Source organism: Gallus gallus, chromosome 3 (assembly GCF_016699485.2).
Source record: "Gallus gallus isolate bGalGal1 chromosome 3, bGalGal1.mat.broiler.GRCg7b, whole genome shotgun sequence".
NCBI classification, from domain to species: Eukaryota; Metazoa; Chordata; class Aves; order Galliformes; family Phasianidae; genus Gallus; species Gallus gallus.
This window is the reverse complement of record NC_052534.1, coordinates 61309537-61327401: the sequence shown is the minus strand read 5'-3', so window position 1 is coordinate 61327401 and position 17865 is coordinate 61309537. Positions and strand designations below refer to the sequence as shown.

General features: G+C 38.7%; 1 long non-coding RNA gene across 1 annotated transcript in view; it reads left to right on the top strand.

Annotated features, from left to right (window-relative positions):
* Nucleotides 1–16273: 16273 nt before the first annotated feature.
* Nucleotides 16274–17865, top strand: part of LOC101752292 — a 73992-nt gene continuing 72400 nt past the window's right edge. The window contains exon 1 of the long non-coding RNA XR_003074404.3: nt 16274–16496. This is a non-coding gene — a long non-coding RNA (uncharacterized LOC101752292). The remainder of the gene's footprint in view (nt 16497–17865) is intronic.

Sequence of the window (17865 nt, the reverse complement as noted above, 5' to 3'; positions counted from 1 at the left end):
CCCTTCCCTTCCCTTCCCTTCCCTTCCCTTCCCTTCCCTTCCCTTCCCTTCCCTTCCCTTCCCTTCCCTTCCCTTCCTTTCCCTTCTGTTGGGAAAAAGAACATAGGAAGAATGTAGAGGTGTGATATACAAGAAGCCAAATTAGTATCTGGAGCACAGGAGTTTTGACCATTCTCCTTTTCAGGCACCACGAGTTCAATAGAGGGTGCAAGCATGACTCTTACTTGCATTGGCTTTTGGGTCTACTCAGAATGTGCAGTTTGTTTTTGAGGAGATCCAGACTATTGCCCTTATTTTAACTTGACAGATGAATCAAGATAGTTATCAATCTTGCCTCCTACTGAATAATGTTTAAATAGACCACTTGTACTTAAAAACCACAGCTTTTAGTTGCAGTCATTAGACAACTCTAAACGTCACAAAATTTAAATAATTTCTCCTCCAAAGAACAATATCTTTTAAAGTAAATGGTATGTTAAACTACAATATTTTCAATTTGTGGCACTTGAATTCTATTCATTCAGACTCCTGACTTGAACTGTTTTAAGCTTACATTGGACCGAAGAATATGTTAGGAATATAATCATATCAGTTATGCTTTCCATTCAGATTCTGAAGGTGCTCCTAGCATAGAGAGGATACATGAATCAGGTAAATACAGAATTTGGAAATATCCCAGGAGGCATAAAGATTTCTCAGGTTTTCAATGTGTGATGCTACATGACCATTATGGAGTCTGTACGAATTTGAAATTTTCTCTAGAAGTGAAATGAAATGAAATGAAATGAAATATATCTCAGCTACTCATAACATAGTAAAGGCTTGAGAGCCCCAGCTCCAGATCCACTGATATCTCTCAGTTTTCCTTTCCCTTCCTTCCACATTTTTTCCAATGATGTTAATGTCTTTCTACTTTCTCTGTTGCAGGGACATTCTAGTAGTGCACAAAAAGATCTTTCTCATTTCACACATACCTGTGAAGCTCTAGCCCTACTAACTAGCGTGAATGGTTAAATCAATGTATTTTGGGGAGTAGACAAATACTGCCACCTTCTGCTGTCATTTATTGCCCTTTCCAGAGACATCATTGCTAAGTCCTGGTGATTTTTTCTCTATAATATATTCAGATTAATTTGATTTCTTTAAGTCACCATTCTACTCCAGTACTTGTACATCTAGCTAAAGGTATCATTTGCGAAGACTCATTTTCACCCCTGGATCAAGGAGTTCAAAATCATTCCACTTCAAACTTCTCTAAGCTAATTCCATCTACCGTGAATTGAGTGCATCCACAGAACACACAAGTTGAAATGTCACATGGACTCCATGGTCTCCATATGGATATATAGCCAGAATTTGCATGCCATGCATGTCGCAGGTTTTTTGAAATATGTCATGGTGGTTTGAAGGGGTATTGTATGGAACAGTGATCATGAAAGTAGTGATTGAAAATGAAACTGGACAGAAGGTGGCAAACTTAAATGGAATATTATCTATATTTCTTATCATCAGCAGTCTCTTGACAAACTATACCAAGATTTTGTCTTGAGAAGAATTAGTTCTCTTATCAGCTCTCTCATTTCCATATCTTCGTTATTCATACTCCATGCAGGCTAGCTTGCCTGTAGATTTTTTTTTTTTTAACTAAGCTTCTTTCATCTATGATCTCAGGGTCACTTCTCAAAATCCATCCAAACTTAAGTGTATAAAATGTTCTCTTTTTCTTGCACGTCATCATGTAAGATCTTGAGTTCCCTCTCAGTGAGAGATTTCAGCAGACATCAAGTATGGTGCCCTTCTCTCTGGCTCCTTCTTGTCTTCACCACTGACCTACAAGTGTTCAGTCTATTCTTTATTCAGCTGGAGGAACCCAGTCCAATATCACCTACTTATCTTATAGACATCACTGCATAACTGTCTTTCATCCCTGGAGCACTATCCATCCTCTGAATTGAATGGTTTTACTAAAAATGAGTGTTATCTGATCATATCTATAAAGCTTTCTCATGAAATATAAAAGCAGCAAGTATAAATTTACATTGGAAGAATGACCTTGGTGTGATTACCATTTAACTTTTCAGGGCTTTATTTTGTACTAGTAAATTTAATTAAACATAAAAATATCTATGCATTGACTAAGTTACCACAATGTCTGAAAATCTTATGATGCTTTTTCTATTCTTCACTTTTTCTCATTATGCAAATACTCTTCACTACAGGCCACTGGCCTGGTTGACAATATGTCCTCAAAGACACAAAAACTGCTCGACTCTGAAAGTTGATGTTGCAATAAAGGTGGAGTGCCACATAGTTCGCACATTTAACAAAGTGTAAACATGCAGATGACTAAGGTTAACAGATATTAAGACTTACAAACTACCATCAGAGGAAATTCTTATGATGTTTGCTTGGGTTTTTATATAAGTTTGTGTGCTGGTGTGTAACTCGCTACTGAGGTCTTTTTCAACCCAGGCCATTCTATGATTCTGTGATATGATGATCACAATTTAACAATACTTTCTAAGTACCCAGGTACTTTGGAAAATCAAGGTAATTATTTTTGAAAAGTACTAAACAGAAATTTTAATTTTTACAGAACGGACCTTTCATGAATTCACATAAACATGAGATTGAGTCACATTTTGGCATGCGTTCTCTGGATATATCTAAAAAAAAAATCAGTGGAAGAAAAAACACATGATCTTTTTCTAGGCCCAAATATCTCTTGTTCTGATACTAGGAGAAGCTGTACTTCAGCTGTCTGAAACATCGTCCTGCCCTTTTAATGTGCTGTAGCATCCTAGTACTTCATTCTTTTGTTTTGGATAATTTCCAAAGCTATTGAATTCAGTGGAAAACCACCCACTGACTTCAGTGGGGAGTAGATCAATCTCAAAAAATACATAATTGGACAAAGTAGCAACTAATTTTTTGCCGTGTGTTATAAATCTCTCTTCCTCAATAGAAATCACAGCTTTGTCTCACTAGTACTGAAATTGAGTAAGAAAGGAAGAGGGAACTTAATTGTTAGCTTGGAAGATCCTGGGTTCTTAACTCTCATTACAAAAGTTAATTTTTTTTTTTTTACATAGGATCCAGTGTCCACAGTATGGAATTATAACTGAAATGGATTAGCCTGAGACATGAAAAGGCCACAATATAAAATGAGCTAACTAGAAAGTTAGAGATCTGAAATCCAATTTTATTTATTTATTTATTTATTTATTTTCACATCTTTGGGGAAAAAATTAACTGTTGGATTTTTTATTTTTCCCAGAGTTGAATGATATCTGTTTAGGATATTGTTAGGATATGGTTTTGAAATTAGTATAGCCTGGTTAACCCCCCGTAGGTATCTGTCAGCTTAGTCAGATCTTCCACTTGGGATAAAATGTAAAAAAATGAAAAAAAATTGAACTCCAAATTTCTTTTTCTGGAAGAGTCTGCCTGTGTTACGAGTTTGAAATCAAACTAAGAGAAAGTAAATTAATAATATAAGCAGAAAATGGAAGTTCTCCCTCAGTGGGCTAAGAACTTTTTGTAAAAGATGTATCTGTCACAGGTTCTGAGTCTGGAAATGAATGGAGTAAAAAATAGTTAAGAATTAAGAAATCACATTTTTAAATATTGTCAATAGCATGAAGGATTGGAAGGACTTTCTTAGTAATTGGGATGCATATAGTTTTGGTGAGATTTTCATTCATAGATCCAGAAGTCATTGAAAACTCAATGCAGTCCTCACACTTTTGGTATGCATTTATCTCTGGTATATCAGATAAAGCTGAAGAAGTTACTTTAATTATCTGTCTTCAATCTAAATTTTGAATTTATTTACCTTATTTTTTCTTATTTTTACTCAGGAAGAACAGACATCCAAAAAGGAAAGTTTGAAATGAATATTATTCTCTTGGACAAGGTTAGTCTTTTGTTGAGATTACTCTGAGCAAGGAGGAAGTCAGACTGCCTGAAACTGATTGTAATACTGGAGTTTGGAGTCCAGTATTACAATCCATCACCTAATGGATGATGTTCTTCACAGGATGAGCCCTTCATGGATGACTGTTCTATGTAAGCAAACTCACACTGCAAATGAAACACAGAAATCATGTGCATTCATACTGTCTGAGTGTTCTTCTTGACTTCCCACTTTCATGTCCTATTAAATATACTAAAATGGGATCTCTTCCTGATAGCTGTAGAGTGCTTCTCATTGTCCGATATCTCAGAATAAATTGACTGGGGAGCTAAACTGGGTGAATTCCTCTACTCTGCTATGCTTTCTCAGATCACCAACATAGCTGCTGCTTACTCCCACTTGATCATCCTCTGGATTAGTCTGCCTGGTGTTTGCTTGCATGGCTGGAAAAGGTCAAAGCAAGATTTTTGATTCATCTGTTTTTTTAATGGAGGCATTTTTTTGTCACTGTAGGTACAGTCTCAGGACTTTAGGCAACCCATGTGACAAATGCCCCACCAAAACTCCTTCACCTTGGGAGGTGCTGTAAAGGAATTTTTATGATATATCTAGTACAGTCCTCATCTAAACTTGCCTCAGGAACAGAAAGAAAAAGAATGAACAAATTACCAAAGAGATTTCATTGAGAAGTAGCAGGAACAATAGGCTGTCAGTAGGATATAACTTACCCAGTAAAACAAAGGGCTTATAAACACTGAATAAATTTGGAGAGGAACTGAGAAGCTGCTGAATATCACAAATAAAAACAGATCCTTGCCTCTATTACCTAGAGTCTGCAATAATGCACTCTTAAAAGCAGAGACCTAATTCCTAAAAAGGTTAAAATGTTAAATGCAAAATGTAAAAATGTTAAATGCAGGCCCCACTAGTATCTACAAAGAAGGGAATTTATTTAAAAAGCAGTGTAGATAATAGTAGTTTTTCTATTGTCAGAAATGCAGGAATATTTCTGGAATCTGTGATGTTGTATGGGAGAAAGTTCTGTGCTAGAAGACACAAGTCAGTGTTCAGATAAGAGTCAGCAGGGTTACCTACATACTAGTGAGCGTTGTTTATTTGATCACTTTGTTCTTAAATACATAGATATTTTGTCTTGGATGTACAGAACTTTCAACAGAACATTGTTAAATTCTGTAAAGCAGCATATTACTGTGGCAAATGTAGCAGTCAGAAAGTTTACAGATAGTCTTAAATGGAAGAAATTGCTTAACAGAGAGAGAGGAAATATTGACCAGGATTTTGGCATATATTTCCATATTCTTTAAATAAAAAATGACACATAGACAAATAACAGAGATGTGCAGACATGACCTCAATTTAACAGCTGTTCCCCAAGGATGACACCTCTTCCAGAGGCAGTGTTTAATTAGTGTTCCAGAGCAAAGTTAGCACCAGGCATACGCCTTTTTCCTGGTATGGAGCTTGAACTGTCAGCTGAAAGGGAAAAGGGTGGGTAGAAACCTCCATAAATTCATTTCTACTTTTTTTTTTTTGTTATTGTTGTTTTGTTTTGTTTTGTTAAAGGTCTTCATTAACACAATATCTGTTACTGAACATGGTTTCACTTTGCAGCATTTATTTTCTCCATCTAGTGAATACAGTTAACACAAATAAACATGCCTGTGGCCTGTGATAATTGGATTCCTCAAGTCTTTGGATAATTCAAACTCAAATAATCTGATTTTTACAGTTGATATTAAATTTACCTGCTGAAGTGTCTGTAGGTTCAGTGAAGGAGTCATGCAATGGAAGTCAATAGGAAGACCAGTGATCACAGTAAACTGTACGGACTAGAGCATGACTAAACACACCTACTTTTATTTACAACCTTACATCCATGTTCATCTGGTGAAATTACCAGGGTTCTTATTAATTCTTAGTTAGGGATTGTATACATTCCCTTTTGGCTTGACTGAAAAATAAAGCAATGGCTGAAGCTTGGAAATAGTTGCTGTCTATGGCTATGGCAATGTTTAAAGCTTTGAAGTAACCTGATGGCTCACAAGACAAAGAGGAACATGGAGATGTGCAGATCAGCACACCTGCTCTAACGAGCAGGTATACTTCAGAAGACACTGTCTGAGATGTCAGGTGACAAACGTGAAGCAATCTGCCCTAAACTACAGTTGACCACTACCCTTAAGTGTGAGGCTGTACGTCTCCTCCAAGCTTTTGTTTCTGGGAGTAACAAGCCCTGTAAGCGCCAGTCTGTATCCCTTTACAAACTTGCAAGTAGAAGTGCCAACCTAGGGCCACAAGAGCCAAGGCCTTTCGGAGAGCTTATGCCATCAAGATCCACAGAATAAGTAAAATTTTGGATGGAGAAAGAAATGTGATAATGAAATTTAGAAAGGGAAAGGAAGGTCACAGTGGCTCAGAAAGCATCAGTGCTACCACAGAGTGAAACTAGCATGCTTTGAAATAGAAGGAAGGAAGAAAGAAGTGTGAAGGTTATTGAGACTGATAAGTTTATCTTGGCCCTGTGCAAATTTACTCAGGGTCAGACCCTTTTGTTGACTCAATGACACTCACACAATAGCCATAGGATGCTGTTGGGCTGGACTTTTCCTGAATTACCTGGGGGACTCAGTCACAGCAAAATTCACAGGGAACTTGAGTAACCATTGTTGTTACTGTGATCTTGCAACAAGATAACACCATCCAACTAAAAGAAATCACCAATTTCATAGCAGTCCCACAGAAATAAATACATATAACTCAGTCACGCTGTTTGTCAAATACATCCGTGTGAGACAAAATACTCAGCTGGTGTCTGAAATTCCCTCCAAGCAAAAATAAAGCTTCCTATGCAAGATCACTCTAGCAAACTGAGCCTTACCTTGCCAGTTGTAATATCAAAAACCCAGTGTCAACAAAACAACATGACACTAAATCTACTGTTTGATAATGTGCCAGCAGTCCAGTAAGAGAGTAGGTAAAGTTCTTAAGAATGAGATTTATATTTCTGGTCCTACAAACATTCTGCATATGTACACAAAGACAGACATGAAAGATGCATTAAAATTCCAAGACATGTGCCGGGTATTTGCATTGCCCATTTAGGTTTCTTTTTTTTTTGGACTTTATATGTGTATGTTCATGTGTGGAATTAATTTCTCAGTGAGAAGGCCAGTGTATATGTGTATTCCAGACAGATAGGGACAAAATTAAGAAGTTCGTAGAGTTAATGAATTCTAGCAACAGCTCATTGCTTTTCCCAAAGCCCTATTTCACACATACTATTGTCTATTTTTGAAAGTATGCATAGGAAGAAAGATCTGTTTATTATTTGCCTGTATTAATGATTTTACTTGAGGAATAAGGAATTTAATTTTTCCATAGCTTACAGTTCATTTTCAGCTGCATTAATTTTACTGTAAATTGAACAACAATTTATTCTCCTTTATCATCGGATTTGTGTTTTGTACCAGTTCAATCTTTGAAGTGTTTTACCTTCAGATCTTTTGTATTTTAAAACATTTTTTCTTCATCGGAGTGTGAATCTTTGAAATTTATACCAATTATTCTTAAGTTCTACCTTCTATTAAATAAATTTATATGTTGGAAAGAATTCCTAGACTATACGTTTTATCTAGGGGTGTGCAAATTATAGTCTTTCTGTTATTGATATGGTGTGTGTGGTTAAGGCTGCTGCTATTTTGTCTTAAAGAATGATGGAAAAGTTGTGAGTGATCTACGATCCCAAATGTTTGGAGGACCTTAATAGAACATAATGTTTAAACAAGAGCAATTCCAAACATCACACCATTTTATCTCTATAAGGCAAACTTAGATTTGTACAATAAGGACAAGTCCTGTTTATGTAGTTCTTTTTCCCTCGCAATGTAAGCGTCACAAAAAGAAGTACCAGCCTGTCAGCAATATGCTGCACTCAGGGCAGGTGGCAGAAGCACAGGGTGATGCTGGAGGCGTGGTCTTCTTCCCACCAAAAGCAGGTGCAAGTCTACAGGTGGGTTTGGGTTCAGATGCTACCATACTTCTGAAAATAAGAGCATGCTCTGCTTTAGTTTTATTTAGTTGACCTGAAGACAGCCCTTAGAAGACAAGGGTTATTATCTGCAGTACCAGGGAGCTCAATTTTTTTATTATTATTATTATTTTTGTGTGTGCATGTGTGTGTTCTTTTCCTTTCTGTGGAGGATTTCACTTTTCATGTTCCATTTCATCATTGCCTGCTCTCTCTCTCCTGAGCTCTGTCAAGTAACCACTGAGGACAACATGCATACTTTGTAGGGCAGAGGGCAGAGGAAGAAATGGGAGGGACAAAATCTTAATCTGGACTCCTCTTCGAAGGGAGCCTGGAATGTTTCCTCCTTGAGGAGGTTGCAGTGCTGGCAGGAGCCAGACAGTGCACATACCTTGGCCACAACCACAGGGAGATGGCCTGGAAGATAAGCTGTGCAACTGCCAGGTTCATTCAGTGCTGAGCCGCACTACTGTCCCAGATCAGGCTGTGCTCTGGAGGCTACGTAACATTCAGCCTCAAATCAAATGGTTTTCTCCACATAGGAAGTGTACTATCTGCCGTGACACACTGCGAACTCAATATATGGCAGGAACAAAGGGCAAATGTTTTGTTGATATTGTTTCCTTGTCAGGAAAGCCCAGTGGCCTCAGCAGTCTGACACATCCAGAAGGTGATGACCGATTGTTAACAATCCTGTGAGAGCCTTCTCCCGGCAGTTCTCAGAAGAAGAAGGGTTGTGATGACGGAAAGGCACAGGATGTTACAGGATCCGTGTATGGCTTCGGACATGTGGGAAGTAGAGTGCACACTGCTTTCAGAGGATGCGTGGCTGTAAACAGGAAGCTTGGCACAGCATGGCTGAGTCCTTGGGCTCCGTGTAGGGCAGAAGAAAAACCTGTTGGAATAGGTAGCTGTGGCCATCATGGCACTGCCACGGCACAAGCAGCACACTCATGTTTCCTAAACACCCATAACTCAGCTTTGTCATTGCCAGTCTGTCGAGTCAGCTCATATACTGTTGCATTTTTAAACCACTGGAAACGAGCAAGACATTCTGAAATCCAGGGCATGTTGGAGGCACTGTAATAGCAAATACAGACTTCCTTCAGATTTTCCACTCAGGAAAACACCCAAGTTACCAGTAAGTTGTTAAACCAGCATTATGCAGAACTACTGCCAGTATTTCATTGAACTACTTTTACTATTAGTGGAGTTAATTAGAGACCGAATCTCTTCAACCAGTCCCCAGCATAAAAAATTTGACCAGCTGCAGGAAAATCGCATAAGGAAGGGGAAAGAAAGAGGTCCCTAAAGTGCTCTAGCAGGCCTGCTCAGAAACTGCTGGCAGTCCACAAAACCAAACGAAATCACTTGTCAAATAACTCTTGCATTTTAGCTGCATAGAGAACAGATAGTACTCTCACTCAGGGCAGATTCAGTCTTCTCAGTCCTGCTCCTCCCTCTTCCCGAAAAATCATGTTGCAAAAGCTTTTCCTCAAATTACTACAGTTCTGCGGGCATTAAGTTATATGAGTTTAACAGCTCAACAGAGGATCATGGGAACAGATAAGTGCTCCAGCACGTCCGCTATTGTATTTTCGGCGCTCGCAGTTGCCAAATGACCACTGAACAAAAGAGAGCCTCTGGAAACAATGCTTATGCCATAGCAGAAATGTGTAGAGGAAAACACATAAATTTAGAAGTTTGCATTTTGGTCATTTTTACCAGAGACAACGCACGTGCATGCTTCCCTAGCACTTAGCTAGCAGAATTCAGAAAGGAAATGTAAAGCTAGATTTAGCATTTATCATCATAAAAATCATTTAAATTCAATGCATTCACTATCATGTTGTTCATATTAACCCTTTAAGGAAAGCAGATAAAAGGGATCATTGTCTCCCAGCTGGACACTTAATTTGGTACCACATCTGTCCTTTCACCTGCAGCTCCCATACTGTCTGCCACAGAGCCTCTAAGGCAGAAGCTTGCACCCAGAGACATTTCTACCATTCAGACTTCTTATGCTTGATGCAGGATTGTCAAGAGACAATTCTGCAGTCTTATTTAACCCTTGTATTAAAATAAATAAATAAAATAAAATAAAATAAAATAAGGGGGGGGGGGGAGGGAGAGGATATTTTATTTAGGAGATGAAATAACATCAAAATTCAAAAGCTTTTTTTTTTTTTCTTTTTTTTTTTTTTTTGGTACGAAAAGTAGTTATTCACTGTGATTTATGCACTTCTCACCATAGATTTTGATTTTGCAAATAGGAAGACAGAGAAAGGGAGTGGCAGACAACCCACCAACCGGGAACAAGGGCTAATAATATCCAGCTTGCTCTAAGAGAAGCTGAGAAACACATTGTCTTTTTCAGGCAAGAAGTATTTTGCAAAAGTAGCAGTCAAAAAAAAAGTCAGCAGGCAGTCTGTTTGGCCAGCTCTGTTTTCTAAAAATTACCAGAGAGGGGCATTCATCAGATTCTTTTAAAATTAAAATCCTCAATAGGTTAACAAGGCAGATAGGGGCATGTCCTGGAACACCAGTAACCCTCTCTATTGAACATTAAATCAGAGTCCTTGTTACAGTCTCAAGCAAAAAGCCAGTAACCTTCATGCTAACTTTTTTGGTATCATCTCCACCTCAGCATGTAGCTGGTTTAGGCCTTACCAATATCTCATTATCTACACATGGAAGAAGAAAGCAGCTTTTTGTCTACAGAGAGGGCCTATAAATCTCTCCTGATAGCTTCAAACACCTGGCACTGCTTACTACCCCTACGGATAACCCAACACTACCTCTTGCTCATTTTCTCCTACACTATAAAACTTTCCTGCTTTATCTCTCACCCCTCTCTCATAACCACTGCTTAATTGGTACCAGGCGGCTCCACCAGCATTTGGGGCTGACTCTTCCTATCACAGGCTTTAATTCCTTCTTTGATTTACTTGACGTTAATGTGCTATGAGTTTGAATATGGCATTCCATGAGAACAAAGACAGGATGGAGGAACTTGGAAGAGACTTATAACACTCTCAAACAAAATGTTACCATCCCCTTTCTTTCTGGTTCAGTGCAGAATAATTTCAGTGTAGATAATGCAGTGTAGTGCTCAGAGTGGAGATCAGCACCTTGTTCTTTGTTCTGCCACTGAGCTGTATGCAACTGCCATTAAGCAAGAACAAAACAGGTATTCAATATTTTCTGCTGGTTTTACGGGAAAATCTGAGCAAAAATGCTGAAGAACATATTGTTATTATACTTATTACCTATAGCAGCAGTCTAGGAGCTGATTGCTACTAAGATCTGTGCTGGCTTCAAAAATCTGTGGTATGATGGGGCAGAACAAAGACTGCAGGAGAACAGAGACACCATGGTGCTGGTGCATGTTCCTACTTGACTCTAGTCACTTAAAAGTCAAGCCTTCGGCTCAAAAACCTGGTGCCCTTGTCTACAGCCAGTGCAACTGTGGAGAAGCAATGCCAAGTCCCCAGGAAAATGCTGCTGTTCTAAAGTGGAAAGTTAAGTTAACAGAGCTGGAAAAAAAAGAGATAAAAAAGAGTTGTAGTGTAGTTTATTCTTTTAGAGTTAGAAAGATTGAATGGTAACAAATCATGTTGTTGGGAGAAAAACAAACAAACAAACAAAGAACTCCTAGCAAAAGGAGTAACTATCCAGTTTAACTCCCTTTTGCATTATGTCACTGAGCTTCTCACTGTAAACATCTGTGGTAGAGTTAACCAGAGCAAACACAGACACATGAGCTGACCTGATCTTGGTTCCTTTTTTTTTTTTTTTTTTTGGGGGGGGGGGTAAGGGGGGAAGGATTTTAGAGCACAATTCAACTCACTCAAAGTTGATGCCTGAAACTACTGAGATAAGTCTTCTACAGTCAGGTGAGTTTGATCCCAACCTCTTTGTCAGGTAACACTGTCTTTGGTACTTTATTTTTCATATTTGAATCAAATGAACTGTGATTTTTATCTGTTCCCAGTATAGATCACACTTCATATAATATTTTGGAGGAGTAGAACACGGCCATAAGGAATTGGCTTGTGACTTTCAGAACTCTTCCTATCACTTCTGTTATTGTTGACATCAGTGTTAACATGAAGCAGACCTCATCAAAGAAGGCATACAGCATATTCCTTTCTCTGCTTTTTGCTATCATTCAGCTGCTTCTTCTAGGGAAAAAAGGGGAAACTTTGATCAGCCAAACACCTATAAATAAAGCAATATTTTCATATGAAGGGAATAAAAATCAATAAAAAACAGTGATCTTGGAACTATAAAATATTCTGAATTTAGATACTCTCATGAACAATGACCAAAAAAGCATAGGTTCAGAGGGGAATGGATTAGCTAGATTACCAAAACAAAGGATTTATTTTGTATTTATAATGAGATCCAAATTAAATGGAGGTATGTTTTCTCATTATTTTATTTTTTTTTTTTTCAAATTCCACTTATACTTAAATCTATGCATAGATGCTTGAACTTTTCAGAAAAGTGTTTTTGGACTTCAGGCTTGCGGGTATATGAATGCAGTCACAGGCTTTGTTACTCCCCTTCTGCTTCCCTTTCTTTGTGAACTGAGTCAAAACCATTTCTGTGATCCACAGCTGACGTGTTCAGGACAGAAGTTATTTCAGTCACACCTATGCTGACCTTTCTCAGGTTCAACCTAATCACGAGTCCATTGGCATCCTTTTCCTGCTGTGTTCCACCTTGATTTGTTTTTATGGTGTTACAGTTACTTTTGGCCTTCTGAAACCAAAATGCTGCTCTCACTGTGGCAGCTTTGACCTTGTTCAGTGATTATGAGAATGAACTCTTGAATACAAGGTCTAGAAGATAAACATTGTTTTATGATATTTGAACCGATGTATATTTTAAAATCCTCAAAGAAAATGGTAAGAAAGGCTGTTCCTTAGCAGTAAAACAAATAAACAATAACTTGGCTTCAAATCTTGGCTAAAGTAAGTGAAATACAAATATAATGGCAAATCTTCCTGTGGGCATGGAGACAGAGGGCTGGCAGTGAGGTTGCCACAGTCCACAACTGCTGCCGACTCATCAGCTGAGCATGCTGCAATCTGCAGGCAGCACCATGCTTTCCTTTCCACACCAGACTCTCATTTCCTCCGGATATGAGTGAGGCTATAGAGTTACAATATCCCTGAACCATGGGATTAAAAGCCACCGGTCGGCTGATTTGTGGGGGAGATTTTTGGCTTTGGCTGAGTGGCATGGAACCACTTGCTGGAGAGACCACCTCTTTCTTTCCCACTGTGAATCTGTCATCACAGCAATTAGATGAGGCTCACAGGCTGGAACCTGCTCAGATTAGAAATACCAGGCTGTTGGGAACTCACTAGCTAGTATGGACGCTTGTTCTGCAATGTATTTTGTCTTTGGTGTTAAGGCAACCAAATCTGTCATCCCTCTTAGGCATACTGCAAAACTGGATTTTCCCCTGGATTTAGTGGGAACAGGGTGGAAGATGTGTGGTCAGACAGTGGTGATTTTCAGCTTTTTTAAAAACTTGATTATATTTTGCAACAAGTTGTGGTAATTCTTTGTCTTTGGGTAGGATTTTTTGTTTGTTTGCTTGTTTGTTTTTTTTTTAAACTAATGCTTTCAAATCCTTGAGGAGGTCTCCTGGAACTTTGTTATTTTCTATAAAATGAAATTAAGACAGAAATAATATGCAAGTTTACCTTACATATCGTTTGCCAGGATGGGAAACAGGCTGATGCTAAAAAGAAAGGAGGGGGGGGGGGGAAGGGGGGGGGATTTAAGGGAGGAACAAAGAGAAGTGGAAAAAAAGCAAAAAAAGGTTGATTTAAAAAATGTAACCTGATACTGAAGAAATATTGTTCTTCAGGTATATTTTGGCAAAAATATTTCTTTATGTATTTCTGTGTATTTCACCAACACCCTTATCTAGAATTTCATTGGGTAGCTTTGATGATCACCGAATGTGTTAAGAGAACTTTTGGGTCTGGAGCAGTTTCAGTGTGCTGTAGCACCTTGCATATTTTTCTGTCTCCTGGCTGACTGCATTAAGAGGGACGAAGCCAAGGATCTCCAAATTTGCTGGCAGGACACCTTCTACTTACTTTTTTACAGTTTTACTTACTGTCACACTCTGCTCCAGCCACCCAGGTATCTTATATAGCAGTACAAACAGAGGAATGGAGGGAACCCTGTTCTACTGGCCAGCTGGCTCACAGGATGTATGGTTCAAGTTGCACATTACTTTAGAGGTGGCTAAAGAAGGAGTCCAGTGGTTTCTATTAAAGCCTGAGGTTAGAACTACAGCCAGTCTTCAGGGTTAATTGATTCCATAGAAAGTTCTGGGCCTCCTCACTGATCAGAGACCAAATGGCACAACATGAAAAAAAATGGCATCATGCATCTTAAATTATAATCCATTCTGAAATGACAATTGCTATTTAACAAAACCATTTCCCTCTGTATGTGGTTAAAGGAAGCTGGATTTATGTGTTCTTACATAACCTTCATTAATGAATCCCAGATACCAAAAAGCCCAATGTTTCAAAAAGAAGTGAAATATAAAGAGAATTTGGCTCACCGGTGATATAGCAGCTGCTCACCTAGATTGCAGTGCATCACTGATCTCTAACCTGAAGCTTGCCTGGTATTTAAGCATGCTGATAAGCATATAGTGATACTTCTTTATAACTGATGAGAATACAGCTATATTTTTAATACAGTTCCAAAGATGTTCCGTGTCATACATAGCATTCAGTTTGTCATTAATAAAGAGTTCCCAGAGGACATGATTTGTAGAGGAAAAAAGACAAGAATGTGAACATTGCCTTTTCTGTGATTAAATTTATTTATTTATTTATTTATTTGCTAAAAAGCAAACCCTGATAATAGAATTTTGTGGCTCAGTATTTACTGCATAGTTTAGCATGAGCAAATGTTGGAAAATCCCTAATTAAAATTTCAAACAATGGACTTTTTCCAGGAGCTTGTAACAGAAACTGGGGAAAACTCCCCCTCATACCAGCAAGCAATGGAAGGAGAGGGCATCACTACTTACAGTTAAAGAAGCTGTGTAGCTGTGAAAGTACTTCATCTTAGAATATAACCAGCTGTACAACTGTTCTGTCTGACAGAAAGAACAGTCTCTTCTGTTTTGGGGTCTTTTCATATATGTACATAAAGGAGAACTTTATCATTAAAAGCACACAGCTTAAAAGATATATTTGTTTTCCATAAACACAGAAAAAATATGTAAATAGCCTTATTATTTAGAACACTATAAGTAATGTGAAGTATTAAAACAACAGCCTACAGCATCATAAATAATAGTTTGTTTTCTTTCTGAAATAAAGGAATTTGGACTTTAAGCCAAATTTCTTGAGCATAAATAACATTAATGCTTCATGATGGTAATTCGTCAGTACACACTTAACAGACTGAGTGAAATGAAAAAAACATGGAAAGAAAGAAATATTTTAAAAACTTGACAGTATTAAAATATATATTTAAAAAAGGGAGTCACCTGTTCTACAAGCCAAACTAAAATGAGCACCTAAATCTCATCTACTTAGCGCTGCTACTGAGAAATAAAGGCACAGGAAAAGTAAGTGAGGAGGACAAGCAAAAAGTGAAGGCATTTGACCTCAGATGAACTGGAACTACATAAACTGTGCAGTCTTATGAAATGCTGAACATTTCCAGGGTCCAGCAAAACCCTGTCTTTCATTTTATGCATGTGACTAGCCTCAATCAACGAAGGATAAGCTAAATTAACTGCTCAGTGTAGCATACAGTTCCCCACTCTGTAGTGCACTGCTTATTTGCTGATTAAGTGGCTGCTTCTTCCCTTGATCCTCTGCTGCAGCTGTGGGAGAGAGCAAATAAAGGAAAATCTCGCTGCCTTTCACTCTGGTACTGTTGGTCCTGGTCATTCGTGCCTTTTGAGGAGTGCGTCCCAGGATCACGGGCTGTCCTTTAGTAAGCTTTTGTTCCCTGCGTTCACAATATTTACTTGAAGTTGACAAGTATGTCCTTCCAGCAGAATGTTAGTGATGTGGGAGTCACACAGTATAAAGTGCACTCAGTAATTTAAGCCAGCCCAGTTCAAGGCTTTTGAAAAGATGCATGAAGACTTGCATTTGACCCAGTTGTCAATGAGGCACAAGAGAAGAGAAAGAACGCAGACTTGTGTGCTGTTTGTGGTCTGTGTCGTTGGTTAGATGGGCCACTGTGATTTGAAACAGCTGAAAAAGTGATCTGAGTACTGCAGAAGTCTTTCATTGGAATGCTTCAGTATTCAGCTGACTTTTCTCAGCAGTCCTACAGCAAGGCTAGGTGGTGCAGAAGGAGGGCTCCAAACCTCAGCTGACCACACTGATGTGTATTTTGAGATTTTTAGACTTCTCATGTAGGCAGTTTTCAAAAATTGATACAGAGGAAATAGATACTTTTCTGCCAGTGGAAATTCTTCATGCTGAGTTGTAAGAAGTTCCATGGACCGTTTAGCTATTAAAGGTAAGCCTAAAATGAAGAGTTTTCCTGGATCAGGGAAAAGAATAAGGTGTCAGCTAAGCTAGCATTGCCTTTGTGGCATTTCCATTTAAAGTGCAGCATAGTACAGAGTACTGGCTCTGCCAGCTTAAACAAAATGACTGGAAAACATCAAGCAGGTTTCCATCCATTCCTTAGCTTTCTTTGTTCTTTGTAGCAGATATGCTACCCTCCACATCTAAACTGCAGATCCAGGAAGTCCCAGGGCAGTCCTCAAATGTGAGGGATCCATATTTACCTCATAGCTGGCTCTGTGGCTGGGAAATGACTTGATCTAGGTCTTAATGCTTATAACAAAGGGACTCAGACAAACCAGTTTGAAGTGATAGTAAAAATGGAAGCTACATCTGCAGAGCAAATGCACAGAACTTTTCAGATAGCATGTGGCTTGCTATTATGAATAAAGTCTCAGAGAAACTCACAGAAAGGCAGCTGTATGTGTAGCCTGAAGTCTACATTTTTTTCTAAGTAGAAAAGCAAATATCCTTGCTTTCCTAACCCATCCCTTTGTTGTAATAACTAGTCTCAATAAAATGTCTATCTGAAAGCTGTCATTTTCCTGTGTTTGGCAGTGAGGAATTCAGCTGTGACTTAGATATGGCTGCAGTTATTTCTTTTCTCTCAAAGTATATTTCTTTTAGCCAAAATGGAAAGCCACTCTCTGTCTGGGTTGCCGAGGCAGCTGCTCCCTCATGATTGATGGTATTCAGCTTTCATGTTTGCATACCTGTGGCTGATGCCTCACATCAAAGGGAGGCAGCCTTCTGCTGGCATCTCGATTCAAGGATTATGTTTTTCGTGCTTGGCTGGGCCAGGCACACTGCACTTGCTGAATTCCTTTCCTGTAGCTGTGTGTGTGCTGAGCTGGTGACCCCATCTTGCCACTCACCTCCTCCCACGTGGAGAGGGTTGCCTAATGTTGGGTGGTATCTTCTGCTTTCAACTACTGATGTTCACAAGATAAGGTCTGGCACACAACGGTTTGTTATTTTCACTAAGCCTTTAATGGTGTTTCAAAGAGGTGGGCTGATGTGAGAGTGAAGACCTGAGGTCTATTCAAAGATACAGGCCACACTGCAGTAACTGAGCTTGTCAAAGCCTGTACAGATCTTTTATATGAAGTGAGTTGTGCATTAGTTGTGCACTCAGAGGCTGAGGAGAGATTTCCAAGAAATTTCATGATCATATTTTATTTACATTATGGTAACATCTCAGGCCCCAGCCAGGGCTGAAGCCTCATAATGAAATGATGAAAATATGCAAAGCGTTTCTGCCATGAAAAAAAACTAAAAACTAAGAAAGTGCCACAAAGAAGATAAGGAGGAAAGGAGAT